Genomic DNA, 6,199 nt, shown 5'->3' with positions numbered 1-6,199 from the left:
ATCTACCACCGCTCTCTACCACATCCACCACCTCTCTCTACCACATCCACCATCTCTCTTTACCACATCTCTATACCACATCTACCACCTCTCTTTACCACATCTCTCTACCACATCTATCACCTCTCTCTACCACATCTCTCTACCACATCCACCACCTCTCTTTACCACATCTCTATACCACATCTACCACCTCTCTCTACAACATCTCTATACCACATCTACCACCTCTCTCTACCACATCTCTCTACAACATCTCTATACCACATCTACCACCTCTCTCTACAACATCTCTATACCACATCTACCACCTATCTCTACAACATCTCTATACCACATCTACCACCTCTCTCTACCACATCTCTATACCACATCTACCACCGCTCTCTACCACATCTCTATACCACATCTCTATACCACATCTACCTCTCTACCACATCTCTATACCACATCTACCACCTCTCTCTACCACATCTCTATACCACATCTATCACCTCTCTCTACCACATCTCTAACCACATCTACCACCTCTCTTTACCACATCTCTCTACCACATCTACCACCTCTCTCTACCACATCTCTCTACCACATCTACCACCTCTCTCTACCACATCTCTATACCACATATATCACCTCTCTCTACCACATCTCTATACCACATCTACCACCTCTCTCTACCACATCTCTCTACCACATCTATCACCTCTCTCTACCACATCTCTAACCACATCTACCACCTCTCTTTACCACATCTCTCTACCACATCTACCACCGCTCTCTACCACATCCACCACCTCTCTCTACCACATCCACCACCTCTCTCTACCACATCTCTATACCACATCTACCACCTCTCTTTACCACATCTCTCTACCACATCTATCACCTCTCTTTACCACATCTCTATACCACATCTACCACCTCTCTTTACCACATCTACCACTGCTCTCTACCACATCTACCACCTCTCTCTACAACATCTCTCTACCACATCTACCACCTCTCTCTACAACATCTCTCTACCACATCTACCACCTCTCTCTACAACATCTCTCTACCACATCTACCACCTCTCTCTACAACATCTCTCTACCACATCTACCACCTCTCTCTACAACATCTCTCTACCACATCTACCACCTCTCTCTACAACATCTCTATACCACATCTACCACCTCTCTCTACCACATCTCTATACCACATCTACCACATCTACCACATCTCTATACCACATCTCTCTACAACATCTCTATACCACATCTACCACCTCTCTCTACCACATCTACCACCGCTCTCTACCACATCTCTCTACCACATCTACCACCTCTCTCTACCACATCTACCACCTCTCTATACCACATCTACCACCTCTCTCTACCACATCTACCACCGCTCTCTACCACATCTCTCTACCACATCTACCACATCTCTATACCACATCTATCACCTCTCTCTACCACATCTCTCTACCACATCTCTATACCACATCTACCACCGCTCTCTACCACCTCTCTCTACCACATCTCTATACCACATCTATCACCTCTCTCTACCACCGCTCTCTACCACATCTACCACCTCTCTCTACCACCTCTCTCTACCACATCTACCACATCACTATACCACGTCTACCACCTATCTCTACCACCTCTCTCTACCACATCTACCACCTCTCTCTACCACATCTCTATACCACGTCTACCACCTCTCTCTACCACCTCTCTCTACCACCTCTCTCTACCACATCTACCACCTCTCTCTACCACATCTACCACCTCTCTCTACCACCGCTCTCTACCACATCTACCACTCTCTCTACCACCTCTCTCTACTACATCTACCACCTCTCTCTACCACATCTACCACCTCTCTCTACCACCTCTCTCTACCACATCTACCACCTCTCTCTACCACATCTACCACCTCTCTCTACCACCGCTCTCTACCACATCTACCACTCTCTCTACCACCTCTCTCTACTACATCTACCACCTCTCTACCACATCTACCACCTCTCTCTACCACATCTCTCTACCACATCTACCACCTCTCTCTACCACATCTCTCTACCACATCTCTATACCACATCTACCACCGCTCTCTACCACCTCTCTATACCACATCTATCACCTCTCTCTACCACCGCTCTCTACCACATCTACCACCTCTCTCTACCACCTCTCTCTACCACATCTACCACATCACTATACCACGTCTACCACCTATCTCTACCACCTCTCTCTACCACATCTACCACCTCTCTCTACCACATCTCTATACCACGTCTACCACCTCTCTCTACCACCTCTCTCTACCACCTCTCTCTACCACATCTACCACCTCTCTCTACCACATCTACCACCTCTCTCTACCACCGCTCTCTACCACATCTACCACTCTCTCTACCACCTCTCTCTACTACATCTACCACCTCTCTCTACCACATCTACCACCTCTCTCTACCACCTCTCTCTACCACATCTACCACCTCTCTCTACCACATCTACCACCTCTCTCTACCACCGCTCTCTACCACATCTACCACTCTCTCTACCACCTCTCTCTACTACATCTACCACCTCTCTCTACCACATCTACCACCTCTCTCTACCACATCTCTCTACCACATCTACCACCTCTCTCTACCACATCTCTATACCACATCTCTCTACAACATCTCTCTACCACATCTACAACATCTCTCTACCACATCTCTCTACCACACCTAGATGTTGGACTTAATGCACTTGCACTTCAACATGTAGCATAATTCTGTCATTTTTATGAAATTGCACTTATCCAGCCTACTTTCTTGTAAATATCCTTTGCTATCTGTTTTAAAATATGTGATTTTGTTTGTATGTATTGCAGAGGCGTGGACTCGAGTCACATGACTTGACTTGGTAGAAAATAAAACAACTTTAGACGACTTCGACTTGGAGCCTCACGCCTCGGGACTCGATTTAGACTTGAGACATATGACTTGAAATTATCTGGACAGATTTTGTAATGTTTTGTTACTGATTTTGTGGCACAGAGTCTACGTGGATTAGGCTACTCTCAACGTAGCCAAAGACAGTATCTCACTTGCAAAAAAAACTCAGATTGGCTAGTGAAACTCACACTCGACCCTCTCATTCGATCAGCAAACTGTCAATCAACACAGGTCGGGTGACCTACAGTAGTGCTGTGAGAAGTTTTTGGGGGGCTGCGAGTGTGAAACTGAATGGGAAAAAAGACATAATATATAATACATAACTAGATATAGCCTCCCATTTATACTTTATATTTATACCTTTGTTTATTTGATCTGGCTACTAACACAGGCCTAGGGCATTGCACCAAATTCTTGAAATCTGTGTTTCAGAACCCAAAAATGCCTTGACTGTTGACCAATGACCAGTCATTAGCATTGGGGCGCAAAGGAGGGCGCACACATCCAGATTAGTGACCAGAAAACACTTGTTTAATTTCCCACGGTTTTACCTGGCAAAAACAGAGTAGTTTACCTACGTTCATATTTTCCATATAAAGTAACGTTTAGCAACCCGCTATGGATGCATCTTTTCCACAATAGGCTAACTGGTGATTTCATTGACCATTTTCATATTTCAGATAGGCCTAGTTTGTGTGTGTTATAATTATATAACTCCGTGGTGGTACTGCATATGTCTAAAGATAGCTGTAACATCGTACTACCTGCAATACTCATGGGATGAAGATGTAACATTCTGGCGAATTAACTAGGATATTTGTGAGGAAGAAATAAAGGCTACAGACAAATCATGCTTTCCATCTGATACTGCAACACCCCAGCCATATAATCCTGTAACCCCCGCTGCATACCGGTAGGGTAGGCCATATGATCCTGTAACCCCCGCTGCATACCGGTAGGGTAGGCCATATGATCCTGTAACCCCCGCTGCATACCGGTAGGGTAGGCCATATGATCCTGTAACCCCCGCTGCATACCGGTAGGATAGGCCATATGATCCTGTAACCCCCGCTGCATACCGGTAGGGTAGGCCATATGATCCTGTAACCCCCACGGCATTCTGGTAGGATAGGCCATATGATCCTGTAACCCCCGCTGCATACCGGTAGGATAGGTCGTATGATCCTGTAACCCCCGCTGCATACCGGTAGGATAGGCCGTATGATCCTGTAACCCCCGCTGCATACCGGTAGGATAGGCCGTATGATCCTGTAACCCCCGCTGCATACCGGTAGGGCAGGCCATATGATCCTGTAACCCCCGCTGCATACCGGTAGGATAGGCCATATGATCCTGTAACCCCCGCTGCATACCGGTAGGGTAGGCCATATGATCCTGTAACCCCCGCTGCATACCGGTAGGGTAGGCCATATGATCCTGTAACCCCCGCTGCATACCGGTAGGGTAGGCCATATGATCCTGTAACCCCCGCTGCATACCGGTAGAATAGGCCATATGATCCTGTAACCCCCGCTGCATACCGGTAGGATAGGCCATATGATCCTGTAACCCCCGCTGCATACCGGTAGGGTAGGCCATATGATCCTGTAACCCCCGCGGCATACCGGTAGGGTAGGCCATGATGATCCTGTAACCCCCCGCTGCATACCGGTAGGATAGGCCATATGATCCTGTAACCCCCGCTGCATACCGGTAGGATAGGCCATATGATCCTGTAACCCCCGCTGCATACCGGTAGGATAGGCCATATGATCCTGTAACCCCGCTGCATACCGGTAACCCCCGGGGTAGGCCAATGATCCTGTAACCCCGCTGCATACCGGTAGGGTAGGCCAATGATCCTGTAACCCCCTGCTGCCATATGATCCTGTAACCCCCGCTGCATACCGGGGATAGGCCGTATGATCCTGTAACCCCCGCGGCATACCGGTAGAATAGGCCATAAGATCCTGTAACCCCCGCTGCATACCGGTAGGGTAGGCCGTATGATCCTGTAACCCCCGCTGCATACCGGTAGGATAGGCCATATGATCCTGTAACCCCCGCTGCATACCGGTAGGATAGGCCATATGATCCTGTAACCCCCGCTGCATACCGGTAGGATAGGCCATATGATCCTGTAACCCCCGCTGCATACCGGTAGGATAGGCCATATGATCCTGTAACCCCCGCTGCATACCGGTAGGGTAGGCCGTATGATCCTGTAACCCCGCTGCATACCGGTAGGGTAGGCCATATGATCCTGCTGCATACCGGTAGGGTAGGCCGTATGATCCTGTAACCCCCGCTGCATTCCGGTAGGATAGGCCGTATGATCCTGTAACCCCCGCTGCATACCGGTAGGATAGGCCGTATGATCCTGTAACCCACGCTGCATACCGGTAGGGTAGGCCATATGATCCTGTAACCCCCGCTGCATACCGGTAGGATAGGCCATATGATCCTGTAACCCCCGCTGCATACCGGTAGGGTAGGCCGTATGATCCTGTAACCCCCGCTGCATACCGGTAGGGTAGGCCGTATGATCCTGTAACCCCCGCTGCATTCCGGTAGGATAGGCCGTATGATCCTGTAACCCCCGCTGCATACCGGTAGGATAGGCCGTATGATCCTGTAACCCACGCTGCATACCGGTAGGGTAGGCCATATGATCCTGTAACCCCGCTGCATACCGGTAGGCCATATGATCCTGTAACCCCCGCTGCATCCTGGGTAATATGATCCCCCCGCTGCATACCGGTAGGGTAGGCCGCATGATCCTGTAACCCCCGCTGCATACCGGTAGGATAGGTCGTATGATCCTGTAACCCCCAGATCACAGAACTGTTTTGTAGTGTATTATTTTTTCAAAACCCATTAAAGGTCCTCATCTTAAAGGTACCTAAAGTACAGAGTATCAAAATCCTGAGACATTTGTAAAAACATTTTTTATGGGGTGCAATAGCAGATACAGTTCGGCCATAAGACTATCACTTCTGAATTAGACATGTTCAGATCTTAAGAAGACTGTAGCTATTTGAATACAGAAATGATAGAATAACACTATTTTACCAAGATAGAGTCAGAATACATCATCAAATACATTAAGAAATGCATTATGATCTTTAGATAAATTACTGTCATCACTGAACAGTGATGTGACATCATTTACTTTTTGTTGTTGTTGCTTGCATGCCATTATTGCTGGCTAGACTGGCCTAGACCATACTTAGAGGGAGATGGCAAAGATGTGTTCTGATTGGT

The 6,199-nt window shown here is 47.9% G+C and overlaps 1 protein-coding gene across 2 annotated transcripts in view; it reads right to left on the bottom strand.

The window, feature by feature from the left end:
* LOC115144498 (protein kinase C epsilon type) overlaps window positions 1–6,199 on the bottom strand; it is a 165,249-nt gene that overhangs the window by 68,603 nt on the left and 90,447 nt on the right. The window lies entirely within an intron of this gene.

Source organism: Oncorhynchus nerka, linkage group LG16, assembly GCF_034236695.1.
Source record: "Oncorhynchus nerka isolate Pitt River linkage group LG16, Oner_Uvic_2.0, whole genome shotgun sequence".
NCBI lineage: Eukaryota > Metazoa > Chordata > Actinopteri > Salmoniformes > Salmonidae > Oncorhynchus > Oncorhynchus nerka.
Note: the sequence above shows the minus strand (reverse complement) of the source record. Positions and strands in the feature narration are given on the sequence as shown.